Below are 21224 nucleotides of genomic sequence, written 5' to 3'. Positions count from 1 at the left end.
ATCTCATGGCAAGTTTATACAGACTTTGTACAACTGTATCTGACTTGAGGCAAAGCCTAAGAACAGTACAGAGACTTGAAAATTAAGTTGTCATTTAGATGAATAAGGAAAATACCCTTTGTGAAACACACAGAAAACAGGACAAGCTCTATTTCATTTAATATCAATGTGTGCAATAACCCCAAAGGGCAGTTAGGAAGAGTCAAGCAAAAAAATCACTCCATTCCTTCACTGAATATAGATGAGCAGATAAAAAATATGTGCGGTCAGTAAAAATCCAGACACTTGGAGAGAATGTGTAAGGCCACAAAAAGGCAATCACCAGAGGTCAGGACCAAACCCAAGGTCTGATACTCTTTTCCAGTAAATATTTTCACATTTGTCTTCTAAATCTTGTACCAATGATAATATAATTTTGATCTGTTTTTCTTGCATCTTGTATATTTTATGAACCTCTCCTATCTTCTCTTTATTGTTTTATATATCACATGCTCCAGTTTTGTACTATCTTGTAGACTACACATGTTCAGTGCTTTTGTTGTGATCCCACTACCTTACCAAGTTTTAGTTTTAGGAGGGTTTTCGTTTATTCAGAAATATTTTTCTTTTGAAAAGGGCTCACATCAGACCCCAGAGTGTGACTCTTGCTCCTCTGCTCCTTAGTAAATACCAAACAAAACCAAAGCTCTAAAGAAAGAAGTCATTTGGTTCATTAAATATGCCCCAGTGTTGTAGCTTGCCCTGTGCATTTGCCCCTCCCATTTTCTCCCCTTTGTTTGATCTGTCCTATTTATTATTAAATCCACTCTCCAGATCTGCATTTTGCCAGTAGTGTGTTCCAAGTCCATGTTAGGAGTCTGCGTAATGGTTAATGTATTTACCTTACAGACACAAAGTACAGAGTTTGATTCTTACCTTTGGTTACAGTCTGATTATTGGTTATGTGTAATGGCCTGCAAACATATTGACTGGTATGAACGTATATCACCCTCTCTGTGGAGTAATACTTCTTGCTAATAATTTAATACTTTACTACTTTTTGTTCCAGTCTATGTTATTATTGTCTCTTTCATGTCCCTACAGTTCCAGATTGTCCACATGTCCCCAGAGAAGTAGTACATCCATGTCATAACTCCTTTTACCTTCTCTACCCAGGTGTATACATTCTGAGCTTTTTCTCATAATTTTCTACCCCCTTCAGACTATCATCTTGCTGTTTTGTGTTGTACACTCAGTAATGCAGTATGCCTGTGTTTCTACTGCTCCATTCTGGTTACCAGGCCTCCCCCTCATTAGTAAGCTTCCTAGCCTTTACTTTCTTTTTCTTTTCCATTTGTTTGTTCATTCATTCATTCATTCATTCATTCATTCGTTATCATTAACTGCTTATGTCTATTTAGAATCTTGAGTACTCAGAGTATATCACTGCAAACCACAAGCATAAGGCAGGATGTCGGTTGAAGACAGGGTCATACACACAAACACACACACACACACATAAACACACACACACACACACACACACACACACACACACACACACACACACACACACACACACACACACACAAACACGCATGCACACGTGTAATTTGGAACCTCACCAGTATACCTGATGCTCATCTTTTTGATGTTGGACAAAACCAAGAATGCTGGTGAAAACACAAACATGGGAAGGAGAAGCCAGCACTACACAGGACAGCCAAACAGATTTTCTCTCTGCTCTTAACTAACCTGTTTGTCTTTACAAGCACTGCATACTTCAGCTGTGCTCTAATTCATAGTGACATAATTTAGGAGAGTGGCTGCACAACAAAGAGAAATCTTGTATCGATTTACCATCTTGAGGACAGGATGGGAAGGAGTGCAGATGCACAAGTTAAATGTGTTTCACAGATTCTTCTTCTTGTTTCGGCGTTTCCCGGTTAGGGGTTGCCACAAAGGAACACCTGTCCGCTCATGATTGGCAGTGGAGTTTTACGGTGTCAAGTTGCCTGCCTGGCACCCAACCTTCCACAGAAGGCACACAAACGCACACACTCACATCTAGGGCCAATTTAGAGTATCCAATCCACCTACAGCGTGTCTTTGGGATGTGAGAGGAAACTAGAGCAACTGGAGGAAACCCACACGACCACAGGGAGGACATGCAGACTCCGCACAGAAGGCACTCCAGCCGAGGATCGAACCGGAGAACCTCTTGCCTACTTAAGTCTACTTTACCCATAAAGCACCCTAAAAAAAGATTTTTGCTACCAAATAACCATTTAATCTAAATAGTACAGAAGTTATTACTGTGCAATATAATTGTACCATCTTACTTCAAATCCAGGAAATTCCTTAAGATAATGGCAACGGACTAGCCAATATCAAAATCATAACAGAATTATTCCTAAAGTAAAGAAAACTGTAAAATAATTCATCAATAAAACAGGCATGGAGCATATGGTATAAACCATATGCCCAGAAAACCACAGTGAAAAACTTCTCTAAAGCAAATTTCACACTCCTCAAAACCGAGGTGGAATCCTTCAAAGCCCCCGGGCCTGTGGAAAATACGGCCCAGACCGCAGAATCCTTTATAAATGCATTCTATGAACACCTTCAGGAATGCATGGATCATGCAATCCCAAATAAAACCAAGACCCAATCCTCCAAAGGCAGACGACCTGTCTGGTGGACCCCAGCCATAAACAAACTATACAATAGAAGGAGGAAGCTACTACATGATAGAGCAAAATCCCAAAAAGGGAAGGCATCTCTGATCAGTATTAGCAAAAAACTAAGGGCACTCATAAAATCGTCAAAGGCCAGCTTCGAGAGAAAAATTGCACAGGACACTAAGGATAATCACAAGGCTTTCTTTAGTTATGTTAGGAACCTGGGTGGGAATTCCCAGATATGCTCAGAATTAGTCCAAAATGACAAAAAATACACCAAACCCACAGACATTGCCAACATCTTAGCTGACAGGCTCAGTGCAAACTTCTCCCCCCCCCCTCCCCACCAAAAGGGCAAATATCTATCCCAGCAGAGTGCTGCCCCCCTAAAATCTCAGATTGTCAGGTGGGAGCCGCCCTCTCCAAAGCAAAAAACACAGCATCAATGGGACCAGACGGTGTCCCAGGCTGCGTCCTACATGAACTCCAAGAAGAGCTAAACCCAAACATAAAACCACTGTTCAATCTCAGCCTTACTACAGGATATGTACCCAAAGAGTGGCATACAGCAACAGTGGTCCCTCTCCACAAAGGTGGTGCCTCAATGGACCCTGGAAACTATTGCCCCATAAGCCTGAATAGCTTGGTCTGCAAAGCTATGGAAAGGATCATCATGGACCTCATAAATAAAGATATTGGGGACCTACAGACACTGGATCCTACCCAGTTCGGCTTTGTTAAGGGCAGATCCTGCCTCTTAAACCTGGTTGACTTCTTTGAAACAGTCACCAAGGCCATTGACGAAGGGAAGGTGGTCCACACAGCCTATCTGGACCTCGCAAAAGCCTTCGATACAATACCCCACTCGGGCATTATAGATAAGCTCACCAGCTTAAATATAAACCCCTATGTCACTAGATGGGTTGCAAACTGGCTCAAGGACAGAACCCACATGGTTAGAATTGCTGGAGCCATGTCAGACTCCAAACCAGTTACAAGTGGCATCCCACAAGGCTCAGTCCTGGGACCTCTCTTGTTTGGTATATATTTCTCGGAGGTACAGTCCAACACGGAAGGACTGTGGCTGACCAAGTTCGCAGATGACTGCAAACTGGGCGCGATAATCGACTCTCCAGCCGACACAAGCATCCTCCAAAAGGGCCTCATAGAAACAGACAACTGGTGCCAGAACCATGGCCTCAAGCTAAACGCCGAAACGTGTATAGTCATCCCTTTGGCAAAACAAAGTGCCCACAAATTACCACATAGGTGGTAATCCATTAAGTACAGAAGAAGTAATTAGGGACCTGGGGACCCAAGTTGATAGCAATCTCTCATTTGACAACCACGTGGCCAAAGTGGTTAGAAAAACATTTTATATAGCCCACCTAATCATGAAGGGATTCACATCTAGATTAGGGAGGTCATCGTGCCTCTTTACTCATCCCTCATCAGGCCCATAATCAAGTACAATGCCCCTTTTGGGATGTACCTTACCAAACACCTGCAGCAACTGGAAAGACCCCAAAAGTACCTCACCAAGAGGATCAAAGGGCTCAAACAGATGCCATATGCTGCCCGGTTAAAGAAACTCCAGCTCTACTCAGTGGCATACCGACTGCTCAGAGGTGACCTGTGCCTGACGTATAAGGCCATGTCCAACCCGGAATTAAGGGACATGCTGCACCTCAGAAAATCCAAATCCCATCGAGCTACGCGCTCGAGAGACTCGAACCTCAGCACTGAAATAAATAGGACATGCTGGAGGGACAGATTCATAACCCAGAGGCTCCCTTCACTCTGGAATAAAATCCCAGTCCAGGTTAGGCAGAGTCCCTCATTGAGTCTCTTCAAGAGGAGTCTTGATGAGTGGATGGGAGATCGTAGGTTTACCCCGGGTATCACTTCTGTGTCAGTGTTAGACAGAGGCACAGTATACTAACCTCGAAAAAGGGCATAGCAAGATTAATTTAAAATGGGTGGCGAAAGCCAAACATACTCTGGCTAGGCTTATAAATGCCCTAGGGCAGATAGCCTAGTATGAACCTATGAACCTATGAACCTAAAACTTTTAAGTAGAGTTCAATGAAAACAACTCCAAGGATTAGCAATGTGACAACCAAACAGATGTGGACCAATTCACCAGGGGTGGAAGAGAATTAAAAAAAGAAAGAGTCACTGGTTCAAGCCACATACATTTATAAACAAAATCAACTTGCTTTAACTATACCAACATGAAAAAATGTAACAACACAATCAAGCTACAAATATTATTATCTACTGTGGTCAGAATATCTCGCATTACCGTATTTCATTCAAAATATTTTTACAGTAACGTTAGTGCTAAACACAAAGTACTCTCTAGCATTTAGTGCTTAATATTTCAGCCCTAGCATCGCAGACATACAGAAACAAAAACGTTTCTTAACGCCATAAACATGGGCTAAATAAAAGTAGTTTAATGCTTTAACTCTAATCGCTTGATCTTACTTCAGCAACCTTTTAACTAAACTATTATCTCTAATTCGGCCTCAATAAAACAAATTCCAAACCTCAGACCAAACAACGTTTGCAATGCAAACCTGCCAACACCTACAGAAAAGTATAAACACCAGGCCCTATGAGTAATACTTCACTTACTTAATTCACAGATGCTAGGGTGAAATTAAATTCAACTCTAATCTGTACTTTATTGGGATGTGGGCTTACAAATGTACCACAGACTTCCATTTACCAGTGAGTTAAAAAACAGTGCACCGTAAGAATGACAAAACTAGCTGGTGGTCGTAAGTCTTTCCATTTTCCTCTATGGTTTTGCTAAAGAAAGCACAGAATCAACATGAAGGAAACTTCCCTTGATTAGGAGAATTCTCGAGTGATTGATTAGTAATGAGAGGATATAAAGCTAGCAACTCTTATCCATCGTCTTGATGGTGGTACTGGAGGTGGGCGGTAATAGCTCTAGGAAATTCAAAATGTCTTGTGGATTTGCTAAATTCCTCATTCGGTATCTTTGTCAAGGAACAAGAACTGCTGTTACCATTTATATCCATGTTTAGCAAAACATAAATCAAGACACACACATACATGTCACGGTCAGTGAGAGAATTTCTAGAAACAGGCCTGACCGGGTCTTCTTCCCTCTTTTCATTTTTATTTATTTATTTATTTATTTATATATTTTTTTTTTTTTGCAGGGGAGAACATAAGAAGGCAACATCTAATATGCTTTCCAATAATAATCATCCTACATTATTATGCTCCTAAATGATCCATGAATAAAACAATGTAAATGGCCCCAGTAAGGGAAAAACAGGACTACCTAAGAGGTCCTTTCTTCTGCTGTTGTTTGTATCATGCTTGTGATGACTGTGCCCTAGCCTCAATCCTCACCACAAACATCAGGGAGGGCGTCTCATATAAGAGGAATGGATAACAAATACACATAGTAAAGTACAATTTCCCTTAAGTGCACACAGAGATCACAGTCAGTCTGGGGCTGGTTGCTCCCTTGCTCTCCAGGTCCCTAATAAGACTCCCCACTGGCACAGCTATAGGGTCCAGATCTCAGCCTAGTTGGCAAGCTAACCTCCAGTACCCTCTCTGTCCTACCAGTACTTCATGTCCCTGCCCAGGTAGCTGACACACCACACACACTTAGTATTTATACTAAGTATTTATACAACTTCACAGACACTCGTGGGAAAGGCTGACACACATTCTCCAGCTGTGCCCCTTTACCCAGACTATACGGTAGTAATTTCTGCCACCACCAGCTAATACTTATCAGCTACCCAAAGGCCCTTAAAAGGGTGTCCAATTATTACTGTGCAATATTATTATCCAATTGGTAATGTGACTATTCAGTCTAAGGCTTATTAGAGTGGCTTATTACAATAAACTCTATAAATATGCAATGTACTCTTATCTCTACACAAAACAGCCACAGGTAAAGGATTTTAAAATATTTAATAATAATTAATTAAAACACAAGACAATACTACTACACCACATTGATATCTAAGAGTTCAGAGATCACACAGAAACGTAAAACAATACAGTAGGAAAGTACTGATATAACAGAAAAACACTTGTCTAACTTACTTCTAAGTTCCTAGCTATTACTACAAGAAAACATACTTCTAAGACACTACTTACATAAGACAACAGGCAGAGTGCTGATAAATGGGATATCAAGATCAAAATGCTCACAGTCTCTCAATGAACAATAGTTTTTAAACTCACTAACAAACATCTTTGTTAGGCCCACCCAAATTACATCATTTTGACACTTAGGTTTTCCCAGTATACACATTACATCATTTTGACACTTAGTCTGGAGTTCTCAGGCCAACAAACTGCATTATTTAGCAATCTAACACCTGCTCAGGAAACTACAACAATAAAAGACATTTCACATGTACACTCTAGCAATTATTCCTTAAGTTAAGACATTAGAAAGAATGTGTTCAGCCAGCCACTTCAGCACCACTATTTAGATAATTTTACTTCAAAGAACATTTGAAATGCTTGTCTTGGTTTTCTTTACAGCAGATGGCAATGTTGCTACAATCTTGAAGTTCACATTTTACAGTGTTTTCTTTCATTTAAGAACACAAGCCTGTATTTTACATTTATATTTACAAATAGGTTCATAGGTTCATACTAGGCTATCTGCCCTAGGGCATTTATAAGCCTAGCCAGAATGTGTTTGGCTTTCGCCACCCATTTTAAATGAATTTTGCTATGCCCTTTTTCAAGGTTAGTATACTCTACCTCTGTCTAACAGTGATACAGAAGTGATACCCAGGGTAAACCTACAATCTCCCATCCACTCATCAAGATTCCTCTTGAAGAGAGTCAATGAGGGACTCTGCCTAACCTGGACTGGGATTTTATTCCAGAGTGAAGGGAGCCTCTGGGTTATGAATCTGTCCCTTCAGCATGTCCTATTTATTTCAGTGCTGAGGTTCAAGTCTCTCGAGCGCGTAGCTCGATGTGATTTGGATTTTCTGAGGTGCAGCATGTCCATTAATTCCGGGTTGGACATGGCTTTATATGTCAGGCACAGATCGCCTCTGAGCAGGCAGCATGCCACTGAGTAGAGCTGGAGTTTCTTTAACCGGGCAGCATATGGCATCTGTTTGAGCCCTTTGATCCTCTTGGTGAGGTACTTTTGGGGTCTTTCCAATTGCTGCAGGTGTCTGGTAAGGTACATCCCAAAAGGGGCATTGTACTCAATTATGGGCCTGATGAGGGATGAGTAAAGAGGCACGATGACCTCCCCTGATTTAGATGTGAATCCCTTCATGATTAGGTGGGCTATAAAAAATGTTTTTCTAACCACTTTGGCCACGTGGTTGTCAAATGAGAGATTGCTATCAACTTGGGTCCCCAGGTCCCTAATTACTTCTTCTGTACTTAATGGATTACCACCTATGTGGTAATTTGTGGGCACTTTGTTTTGCCAAAGGGATGACTATACACTTTTTGGCATTTAGCTTGAGGCCATGGCTCTGGCACCAGTTGTCTGTTTCTATGAGGCCCTTTTGTAGGATGCTTGTGTCGGCTGGAGAGTTGATTATGGCGCCCAGTTTGCAGTCATCTGCAAACTTGGTCAGCCACAGTCCTTCCGTGTTAGCCTGTACCTCTGAGAAATATATACCGAACAAGAGAGGTCCCAGGACTGAGCCTTGTGGGATGCCACTTGTAACTGGTTTGGAGTCTGACATGGCTCCAGCAATTCTAACCATGTGGGTTCTGTCCTTGAGCCAGTTTGCAACCCATCTAGTGACATAGGGGTTTATATTTAAGCTGGTGAGCTTATCTATAATGCCCGAGTGAGGTATTGTATCGAAGGCTTTTGCAAGGTCCAGGTAGGCTGTGTGGACCACCTTCCCCTCATCAATGGCCTTGGTGACTGTTTCAAAGAAATTGACCAGGTTTAAGAGGCAGGATCTGCCCTTAACAAAGCCAAACTGGGTAGGATCCAGTGTCTGTAGGTCCCCAGTATCTTTATTTATGAGGTCCATGATGATCCTTTCCATAGCTTTGCAGACCAAGCTAGTCAGGCTTATGGGGCGATAGTTTCCAGGATCCGTTGAGGCACCACCTTTGTGGAGAGGGACCACTGTTGCTGTACGCCACTCTTTGGGTACATATCCTGTAGTAAGGCTGAGATTGAACAGTAGATTTATGTTTGGGTTTAGTTCTTCTTGGAGTTCATGTAGGACGCAGCCCGGGATACCGTCTGGTCCCATTGATGCTGTGTTTTTTGCTTTGGAGAGGGCGGCTCTTACCTGAGCAGCTGAGATGTCACGGGGGTAGCACTCTGCTGGGATAGATATTTGCCCTTTTGGTGGGGAAGGGGGGGAGAAGTTTGCGCTGAACCTGTCAGCTAGGATGTTGTCAATGTCTGTGGGTTCTGTGTATTGTTTGTCATTTTGGACTAATTCTGAGCATATCTGGGAATTCCCACCCAGGTAGAATTATGTATCAAATTCTATTTAACTAGGCTGGCAGCCTTCGCCCATCTTCCCCCAATCTTCGCAATGCTAATGGTTAAGCATAAGTGCAGGAAGATCAAAAGATAAGCTATTTACAGAATCAAACTTCCTCTGAATATTAAAAAAATGATGAGCAGTAAAATTATTTAATCATAAAGCCTGAACTGGCCCACTGAGGTTGGTATTCTAGCCTGGATAATCAATGTAAATAAATAGACAAATATTTTGTTGTGTGGCATATGCAATAAAAATACTGCAGAATATGTCCACACATTGAAGAAATGCAAATTGTATTTATTCATTTATTTATTCAATCATTTATTCATTTATTCACTCGTTCAGTTTGTGAGCAGGGGTAGAGCACTGATCCCAATGGACCAATTTTAGTCTCACCCCAAAAGTACAAAGTACAAAATTAGAATTACACAAGTAGTAAAACAAGTAGCAAAGTTAAACATTTTAAGTATGTAGGTAAAAACACAACACAATAAACAGGTTTATATATGGGTGATAGGACAGATGATGGGAGAAAGCACACAGTAAGTTGAGAACAAGGGAAAGAATGTATGAATCATAGAATTGTTTAAAGTTAATTCACAACAAAAACTGTAGAAACAGAAGTTTGAATTGTGTCATGAAAATCCCAGTCAATATGGAATATTTTGGTCTCATCACAGAAGCCAGTAAAATATGTGTTCTGATAAAAAAACTACAGAAAATCTAAATACTATTACAAACTACAGGAATGAAGGTGACAGCTTAACCTACAGGGGATACTTAGAAACATTCACTGTGCCACAGAACATCTGTAAGCATCACAGAATCTGTATCATGATGCAGCCTGTAGCTGGTTAGCCATGTATAGTGCTGAAATTTAGAGCAGTAAGTCCACCTTTGACTCCAAGATAGTTTCAGATCACAGGGCCCTCGCACACTTTATGGGCAGCATATAAATCCTCATAAGTTTGTATTCACCATCTTAATTTAAGCCCACTTGAGCTGTTGTCATTATAATATATCAGTCTCCATACACATTTGCAGCCACTTGACTATATACATCTCAAATGTCAAACTCTGATAAAAATGGCCAGAATAGAGTATTCCAACTTATTTTACACAAATACAGACTAGCCCTACAAAACCATCTCATCCACAGACATCCCCCATACCCAGCAATTATATCCCCATTCATGAAAGTGCACACTTAAATTGATGTATTTCAAGTTTATGTCACACAAACAGACAATAGCCCCAAGTATTCTGACTTGTTTCACACTAATGTGTATGAAGAAATGTCAGGGACTTTCTGTGAAATCAGGAACAGTTTCTTTTACACAAATAGTCACCAGAGAATAACATATGCTAAAGCATTTCATACAAATGCACATTAGTCCTGCAAAGTCAGACTGTTTAAACCGAGCAAGCAAAAAAGCAGAAATTTTTCATTCACAGCCCCCACTCAGCAGTTATAGCTACTTGCTGCATACGCCTCATCCGATTGTGAAAAAAGATAATACCTCTTAACATTCTTTAGAAAGCTGATGGAAAAACAAGTTTTTTTTTTCTATTATCATGCATTTTCTTAAGCACATGAAGTCTGAAACTCAAATTTTAATCATTATTGAATAAGTACAATATGCAGTGATTTATGGAAAATCTCAAAGTTTTATGAGAAACAGGCCAAAAAAACGATGCAAAATCAGGGGCATTCTGTGAAATCAGGGACAACTGAGAGTTATAGAATTTTAACTTTGTTTTAAACAGAGTCCACAAATATTCATGCTTAATTCGCACAAATGCACATTAGCCCTGCAAAGCCAGACAGTTAACTGAGCATGCAAACAGAGGGTACAGTACTTTCATTCACAAACAGCTCCATACCACCAAACAGTTTTTGCAACTAAACCATTTACACCTCATCTGGCTGTAATAAAAACACTCTCAAGCACTTATCATAAGAATTAGGGGCAGGGCAAAAATGGGGGATAATGTCCTAAAATCAGGGAAAGATTTTAAATGTTGACCTTATATGTCCTTATTAAATTGCTACAATTAGTGTTTTTGCATTGGCGTGTTTTTTTTTTTTTTGAAGGTTGAGAACTCTGAAAAGTGAGAGTTCTGTCATTATTTACTGACTATAACCCTCAACAATTTGTCAGAAAAAATAACACAAATTTATGAGGCGCAAGACAAAATATGAGACAAAATAAAAGCACATTATGTGAAATCAAAGACAGTTTCAACCTTTGTTTCTCTTAAGTCAACAGAGAATAAATGTTCCAAAGTATTGCATACAAATGCACACTAGTCTTGAAAAGCCAGACTTTAAAATGAGCAAAGCACAAGAGGGCAAATTGCTTTCATCCAGAGCCAGCTTCATCACACATTTAGTATCTGTAATCTTCAGTGATTTGTCAGGAAAAAAGACAAAGTTTATGATTTACAGGCCAAAAATGTAAGACAAAAGTTAAGTTCATTCTGGGAAATCAGGAAAGTTTTCATTAACAGCAACAGCTGCCAAATAATAAATAGTAGAAAATATTTTTTTCACAAATACACTCTAATCCTGTCAAGATAGATCTGAAATGAGTATACAACAAGATGTTAAGATGCCTCATCTGCATTCACCACCCCCACCACTACCCTCATTATTTCGTAACAGCAATCATCAATGATTTGCCTGGAAAGAAATATTGATTGTGAGGCACAGAACAAGTGTCAGAAAAAGGCAAGAGGCCTTCTGTGAAATCAGAGATGTGTCAGTTTTAATTTTCTTCATGCAATCATTGAGGCATTAATAAGCAAACCAGAAGATAAGAGGGTAAATTGCTTTCATCTATAGCTACATTACTGTCATCTCTCATTATTTAGTGCCTGCAGTTCTCTATTTTTATCTGGTTGTCTAACGGGAAAAACATAATTCCCATCATAGCAATGTAACCCTCAATTGAACTTTTAAACTAGTTGTCTGATGCTCTTTATCATAATATCCACTGACTTTCAAAAGCTGCAGTGCTGGGGGCATTTTATGTCTTTAATTCATTTTCTTTACTTATAAATAAATAAAGCAAGCAGGCACATTCACCTGCATTTATACTGTTTCTGATGGTAGACATTGCAAGTATATAAGTGAAATACTTGCAGTGTGTATCATTTAATGTTTTTTTTTTTTTAAAGAAAGCTAAAATTTGTGTTAATGATTATTAATGTTCAGCACATAAGCTAACTGGAAAGAGTTATTAATACTGGACATAACAAAGCATTTTAAAATTAGACTATTGCATTTTCTGGCCATAAACCCACTTGAAGCTTTGGGTCCTGGACACCTGTCCAAACTGCCCCCTATTATACTCTGACATTGAAACCATAGTACATTAATGTCACCATTTTACAAGTAAAAGCCACATTAGGAAACTGTAAGAATGGGGCCATGCTATGATAAATTATGTGATTAACACAAAAAGAAAGGTAAGGAAGTATTCAATTGCCATGCACATATACTATGCACAAAGAATCGCCTTATAGCTATAACTGGCAACTCAGGCACTGTGAGCTTGCCAAAGGGGAGCAGCACAGCAAAGGGACAACATGCCTTATCATATAACTAGACAGAAAAGGAGACAGAAAATGTGGAAAATGAGGAACGGCAAGCAAAATACAGAAAGGAAACCATAAGGACTGATACGTGAGGGTGAAAAAAGGTATTTTAGTGTAATAAGAACCCTTGTTATATATAAGAAGAGGAAGGGTAGGTGGAGAAGGTAATGAGAATTGTGAGGGATGGATAAATGGAGTTTAGAAAGTAGCAGAGGTTGACAAACAAAAATGAAATGCCTCCATAGACTGACATGGGGTAGTATGGACACATCTGGTTGGGCCAAGAGTAGAAGGATGTAGGCATGCAAAGTGTGGATAATTGATGATAGAGAGGGTTGGACTATGAATAAAGTATGGAGAATGGACAGCTGGATGGATGACAAAGCAGAACACAGAGGCATGCCTGAATGGCCCAGAGGACCGCTCACCCAGACAACAGTCACCTCCATGGCTGAAATCATAGGCAGGTTCTGTCCCTGGTAGCTGATGATCAGAATCAGCAGGTCATGTAACTCTACTACAATCATTAAGAGGTGGTCACTCTATCCAAGCAGGCAGCCAACTAGTAATGCACCTCAGATCCATCTTCCACATCTGATACCGACTGATTACAATGGACCCCTCCAGGCCACTCTCAGAACATTTGTCCCCTCCTGAATTGTGACTGTGGAGGCAACCTGTGATCTCTTCAGGTAGACTTCAACAGGGGGAGGACCTGGTGATTGCTAATGATGCAGTAATAGATGTGTTAGCTGGTACAAACTCAAGGGTCTATCCCTGTTCCTCTGCCACTACCACAGATGGACCTGTTGATTTATTTATTTATTTATTCATTTATTTATTCTGCATTTGTTTACCAGAATAGTCTGACTGGACAGCAAAACCCCTTTTCAATGCAGACCCAGGGAGAAAAACTCTAAATTCCAAAAAGTAAAGTTACAATACTTAGCAAAGTTACAATGAACAATATTAGGAAAGTTAATAATATCCCATACTAATCAAATTGAGTTAACAGTAAAAAAATAGCATAAAAATTAAGGAGTTATGAGAAATGCATACGATTATAATATAATCATAAACATATATTGACAGATAATGAAGCAGATGAAAATATAAGTAGCAACTGAAACAATTTAGAGAAAAATACTACAAACTTGGATATAAAGAAAGGCATAGTCAAAATAGTCAAAGGAAATATTTTTAATGAGGAAGAAGATAGGTGATTGGAAGTTATAATAGTAGTACAGAAAATAATAAAAAGTGAAGAAGGAGGATAAGGTGAGTGAAACAGGCATAACGGTATCTAAAGAAAATATCAGATAAAGGAGAGGAAAGGAAAATATGCTGAAGAAGATCGAGTAAAGAAAAGTCATCTTACTTTTGAGGAAGTTATGCTACTACATAATCCACGGTATAATTATTAGTTGCATATTTAGATGAGAAGCTTTGAGTAAATTAGCTAGAAGGGAATAAATGGAAAGATGGAAAATATAGCACATTAGTACACATGCTACAAACAGAAAGGAAATTTCACTATGCATTTGTGTGGTGGAAGGTAACTGTATCGAACGGTCATTTGGTCAACACAGGTTTGTCAACACAAATTGTCTGACTCCCATTTTGTTGATCACTAAAATGCCGTGAATCCAGGACTTGTCCCCCTGCTGGATGCATGCTCATGCCTGCTCTGGTGTTTTGATTAGTTGTATTTTGACAAAATGGGTTCAATATGTCTAGTGTTGAGTTTTTCAGAGGTCAAGATATGTGAATGTATTTGACATAGCCCTTCAGTGGGAGAGAGCAGCATTCAGGACTTCTAAGGCCGGCTTCCCTGTTGTGCTCATACTTCAATGACTACGTAAAAAGAAAACAAAACAATAGGAAGAACTTGGTATACTGCTGAATCTGGGAAAAGAAGAGGGTGGAAGCAAATACATGGCAGCAAGGAAGATGGCGCAGTCTTCCTAACCTCTGCCTCCCAGGGGCAAAGCAGCTTGGGGTAGCAGCAGCTGTGCCTGTACTACTCACCAAAATGGGTGACCCCTGTGGCATCACTCCCTGTCCTGTCTAGCTAGTTCCATGCATCCACGTTATATAATGGATGTCATAATAACTCATCACTTGCTCCTCAATGTCACTTTGGAAGACAGGCAGAAAAACTGAGTTTTTTTCACTCATTCCAAGCAGGAGACTTATTCAGCCCAGTGCCTGAGAAGGCCATATCCACTAAGCAGATCAACCCAGAAAGCAGAATGGTAGTTCTGTACACAAACCTGAACACTAGGACATCATGTGACTCATCATACAGCAGCAACTGTGCACTACTGAAAGTACCGTACCCCTCGCGCAGACCCACCACATCACAAGTTTAACATGCTGCATGCATGAGCATAGTGTGCACGTGTCTCATTAACCTTGGGGTGAGCAGGGTTATACACTACTATAATATAATATAATATAATATCATATAATATAATACAATACAGATAAATTAGTATGCATTTTCTGAAGGATATATGATGTCTGCAATGCAACTTTATGTTATTTAGTGAGTTGGAGTTGGGAGAGAAAGCGGACAGAGTTTATACTGCTTTTAGAAACCCTGAAAGTTGCTATAATAATAAGCTTTGCATTGCTTGTATGCATTTTCTGAAGGGCATAACATCTGTATCTCCAAAGTCTGTTATTTAGTGGCTTGAATTTAAGGGGTAGAGCCAAAGTTTAAAATACTGCACTCACAAATTTTTGAAAGTTGCTAGAATACTATATTTTTGTATTAGTATGCATTTTCTGAAGGATTTGAAGTATGAAACTCCATCTGTCATTATTTAATGGTTTGAAGTCATGGAGAATCAGAGATAAAGTGTACAATATTGCTATTATAAACTTAGAAAGTTTCTAAAATAATACATTTTTCATTAATATGCATTTTCTTATGGGTATGATGTATGAAACTCCAAGGTTATTTAGTGATGTGAATTTTGGAGTATAATGGACAAAGTTTAAAATATTGCTCTTATAAACTCAGAAAGCTGCTAGAATATTATATTTTGTATTAGTATGCATTTCCTGAAGGATATGACATCTGACACTCCAATGTATGTCATTATTTAATGACTTGAAGTTGTGGGCCAGGGACAAAGTTCAAAAATACTGCTATTATAAACTTAAAAAGTTGCTACAATAATATTGCATTATTATGCATTATTTATTTATTTATTTATATATTATTTTCTGAAGGATATGACCTCTGAAACTCCAATGTGTGTCATTTATTGAGTTGAAGTTGTGGGGCATCAACTCTCAACTTCAGGCTCACCTGAGCAATGCCCTGTATTTATTAGCTTGACTAGCAAATGTTAAATGATATACAACACCCTGGAACTGATGACCATGTACTCAATAGTGTTTTACAACTCCATGCAGCAAAGGAAGCTAAATGTGTGGTTTCTTTAAATTGCAAAAGCAATAATTTTTGATCTGATTATGCATCACATAACAGTTAAATGCTTTACTCTGAATGCACTTAAACTTTCAATACATCTTGTTTGGATTTCCCTTTGCTACTTCTATTTTTTTTTTGTGAAAACTTGTCCTTGAGGTGTTTTTCCCTTCAAGTTTCCAGAGTGTTTTCACTTCTTCAAGGGTGTTTTTTTTTTTTTTTTTGGCACTTCATGTAATTTTTTTTGGGGGGGGGGTGCAAGTGAGGGTTTCAGCCTGAGCTCCAAGTGGCCTAGCTACACCTTTCGGAAATGGTCAAGTAGAAGTAAAAAAATAAAGGGCTGCCAAGAATGTCACATGGAGCCAAGGTGTTTTCTGGCAGAGGTGGCAGAATCTGGACCAACCCCAGGATTGCATGAGCCAAAAGTCCTCTATTAATTGTTTGTCTTTTTGGCTTTTCCCGGTTAGAGGGTCGCCACAGCAGAACTCTGGTCCGCTAATGATTGGCAGTAGATTTTTTACGGGTGCCGAGTTATGAGCCCGACACCCAACCTTCAACGAAGGCACGCCCATTCTACACATGTCTTTCGAACGCCACTCGACCACGGGGAGGGCATGCAGACTCCGCACAGAAGGCACTCCAGCCAAGAATTGAACAGGAGAACCTCTTGCTGTGAGGCAACAACGCTACTGCTGCACCACTGCGGGGAGCCCCAACAGTACTGGCATAATCACATGGCTTTATTGGAATTAGTAATGAGAGGACACATGCAAATTAACAAATGTCATGTAATCTCAACAGGATAAACTAGTTTGGCATCTACCATTGGATTAACAAAGGGAATGGCCTGCCAGCACAAGACATTTAGCTGGAGCTCTAGCATAATCAACAGAGTCAGGGGGCCTACAACACATGTATGGAAATAATGTTGCCTCACTTCTTGTCTAGCAGTCTCACTAAATGAATTCAGACAAAGCTACTTAACCGTTTTATTGATTTATGTATGTAAAACATAAACATAAAATAATCTGTTCTTACTGGAAGATCCAAAAGAGAGACAGGGATCAGTAAAGGCAGGATTTGCTGGTGCCTACCGCCACATATGGTGGCACACTCCCTTATTGATGGTGCAGATCTTTTGCCCAGCATGATTCCTGGCATTCATATGGGCACACACAGTCACCTGCACTACACGTCTACATATGGAAGATATGGATGTATCACTGTTCACCCATGGAATAGAGCAGATGAAGCATTAACTTGAGCAGTGTGATTCACTCATCAAGCCCCTATCACTGAGACCCCTTACCTCCACTACCAATGTACAAAACAGGATACTGGAAGGCTCATCCACTTAGCAGCAGGGAAACCCTTTTTCCCGGCAGTCACATTACTACTTAGTCGTGGGTTGCATAGCTGAATAAATATATCTCTGAGGTGCAGGATTCTTAAATATGTTAAGATAGATGTGAACACCCAAAGATCTAAAGTATGTAAATAAGCACTCGGATTTTTCAGATATGAAAATGTTCAGACATTTATGATTGCAGTACAAGATCAGGTGATGGGTAGTTATCCAGCAGGAACTAAGGATTTATTAACAGGAAATGCCTCAGGCAGACTCTGAGCACAGGTAGTTTTCTGAAGGGAGAATAGGATAAACTTTACAGAAACATAGAGAAAAGGCCGAGGTGTACAATATTAACAAGACAGAGAAGCTACAGTTAATCTCAACAGATGTAACCAGCATTCCTCAATGTTTATGATACTTTGGGCTTGCAGGTGTTTCTTGAGTGGAAAATGAGGTGAAAAATATCAGAATATAAACACAGAAAACACTTTTGTTTTTAATTACACTTGAAGACTTATACAGACTAATTAAAAACAACAAAAGTAAAATGGTTTACATGAGTCAAGATAACAACTTCTCTTTAAACAGAGCCAAGGTTTTATTTTGTGCAAAGCAGCAAGGATATTTCTGTGTATAATTACTGTTTCTGCCTGTAAAGAAATGTAGTAAACTAAGAAATAACAATTACAACTATATCCTATGTTCTTTATTCTTGAAGGGATACTTATAATTCTGAACTCATCATATTTTATTATTTTTATAATGTTTTATATTTTTTTCAACCAAAATTGTTCAGCTGCAGTGAATCATTGTAAGACATGATGATAATTTGTTATTGCATAAATTCTAAGTAGTGAAAAATCATATATATTGAATACAGAAGACATTATATGCAGCTTTCTTTTTCCATTTTTTTGAGAATGACCGTAAGTTCAGATTTATTCTTAACTATTCATCACTTAAAAATGAAACCAATTACTATAACAAGATTATTTCTCAATAGTGATAGTGGTGAGGGGGTGGATTATGAATGCATTCCTCATCAGTGATGGTGGTGAGGAGGTATATCTGAATACCTTCTTTATTAGTGGTGGTGGTGAGGGGGTAGATTCTGAATGCCTTCTTTATCAGTAGTGCTGATGGTGAGAGGGTAGATTCTGAATGCCTTCCTCATTGGTGGTGGTGCTGATGGGGTATAGTCTGAATGCCATTCTCAACAAGGAAGTAGATGCACTCCATAACTACCCTATTCCTAGTCTGATTAAGGTACACAGGACAAGAGTAATGAGCTGAAACAGAAAGGTTTTGTCAGATGGGCGTGCAAGGCTATATAAGGGTACCCTGTTATATAGAACACTGTTTAAATTGCATTTGGTTCATCACACATTTGTCTCAATCTCTCTCTCAGTTCACCAAATATTGATATATATATCTATCTATATATATATATATATATATATATATATATATATATATATATATATATATATATATAGATATATATATATATATATATATATACACACACACACACACACACACACACACACACACACACACACACACACACACACACACACACAAAAGCCATGTCCAACTCAGAATTGATGGACATGCTCCACCTAAAGAAATCCAAGCCACTGTGAACCACTTGCTCTAGTGAGCTAAACCTCGCCACAACAATAAATAGAACATGCTGGAGGGATAGATTCCTGTCACAGAGACTCCCCATGCTTTGGAACAAAATTCCTAACTACATTAGGCAGAGCCCCTCACTAACACTCTTCAAGAGAAACCTTGACGAGGGAATGGATAACAGAAAATACACCCCTGAGATCACTTCATTGGCTCTTCTTGACAGAGGCTCAGTTAATTAATCAATGGGGCGGCGAAAGCTGACACACACTGGCTAGGCTTATAAATGCCCTCTGCAGATAGCCTAGTACCTACCTATGAACTTGTGTATATGTATATATATATATATATATATATATATATATATATATATATATATATATATATATATATATATATTTTATTATTTATTTTATTTTACATTTGTTAACCGGGGGTGTCTGACTGAGCCGAAAAGGCCCTTTTTCAGCAGAGGCCCGGGGAGAAAAGCTCCACAAAGAAAAATTACAGACACATTTATATATTTTATATATATATATATATATATATATATATATATATATATATATATGTATATGGGTCTACTTTATTTGATAGAAAACACACTTCACTGAAACTCATTTCATCGAAGCATCATTTCACTGAAAATGTATTGCCTGAACACAATTCACTGAAAGCTGACTTCACTGAAAACTCATTTGACTGAAACTTATTTTGTCTAAAAAGGTATATGCCCTGTTCCCTACTGTAGTGCAGCCCTGGCTGGAAGTCATTCATCAGTTCAAAGAGCCAAAGCACTTAGAAGGCAGTGATAGTCAATGGCCATAATCACCTTCCCAATGCCTACTCTCATAGGGCACCTCCTACCTCCAGCGATAAATGAAGAAATCAATTCAGGGATGAATATATATGGGCACCTATCGAAATGTCAAGGTTTGCATTAAAGGAAGTGAGGGTATTCATCTGTTTATATGTAATAGAAGAGCATTCCAGAGATGGGGAGTGATGTCAAAGGCCTTGGCCAGATATGCTTTGTGAACCATATGGCTATTATCTTCGGCTTCACTGACTTTCTCAAGGAAATGTACTAAATCATGGAGATATCATATCTCCTCAACAATACCATATGGTTGTAGGCCTAGAGCAATAAGATTTATTTTGTTATATCGGAAGCTATGAAATCAAATAAAATACATTGCACTGTTTTACACATTAGGCTTGTTAAGCTATTGGATCTATACTTCTCATGATCTGAGGTGGGGCTTCCCTTACATAGCATTTAGCATAATGATAGCCATTTTCCAGATATGAGGAACAAACCCTCTGGTTATTTTAAAAAAAAAGGGTTCAGATGGGTGTGTTTGTCACTGATGATTAAGCAAGCAGGTATGCTGTTGAGAGCACTGAGGTGGCATTCTTAGCTTTAGATCACTTAGTTAACACATTCTCTTATAATCTTTGGGGTGGAAGGGACTCGGCAAGTTCTGGAACTTCAACAACGTTTTATTGTATAAAATTGGCACTAAATGTATTTACAAGTATGTTATCAATATCTTTAGGGCTAGAGTAGGTAATACTATTATGAATTAATTCAGAGCATTGCTGAGTGACAAATAAATAGGGTGGAGCAAAGAGGGCAGTTGTTCCAGGAGTAATATGTCAGAGGACACAACTTGTACTGCAGAAAAGCTGCAAATCGGTCCCTGTAAGTCAGTGGTGCAATCAGTGGGCATTAATGCCCACTGATCCTTGCCACTGCAAGTACTAAAGGCAGTTTTTTAAGCAGTAGTGATTGAGATCACAGCTGATTAAATGCTCTGCTTGTAGCTTATGTGTGTTAGGAACTGTAACAAGGAACTAGTGTAGTTTGTTTCTAGTTTTTGAAAGCTCTTCAGACAGTGCAAAGAGAAGAACTATGAAGATAAACGGCTGTTTCTTTTCCTGGTAGAGGTTTTTCTCAACAAATGTGGGACATTTTTTAGTTGGAGGAACCATTTGGTAGGAATGCCTAATGTGCCAGCTGACCTAGCTGC

Source organism: Protopterus annectens, chromosome 3.part1, assembly GCF_019279795.1.
Source record: "Protopterus annectens isolate FY-2018-M chromosome 3.part1, PAN1.0, whole genome shotgun sequence".
Taxonomy (NCBI): domain Eukaryota; kingdom Metazoa; phylum Chordata; order Ceratodontiformes; family Protopteridae; genus Protopterus; species Protopterus annectens.
This window is presented reverse-complemented; position numbering follows the sequence as displayed.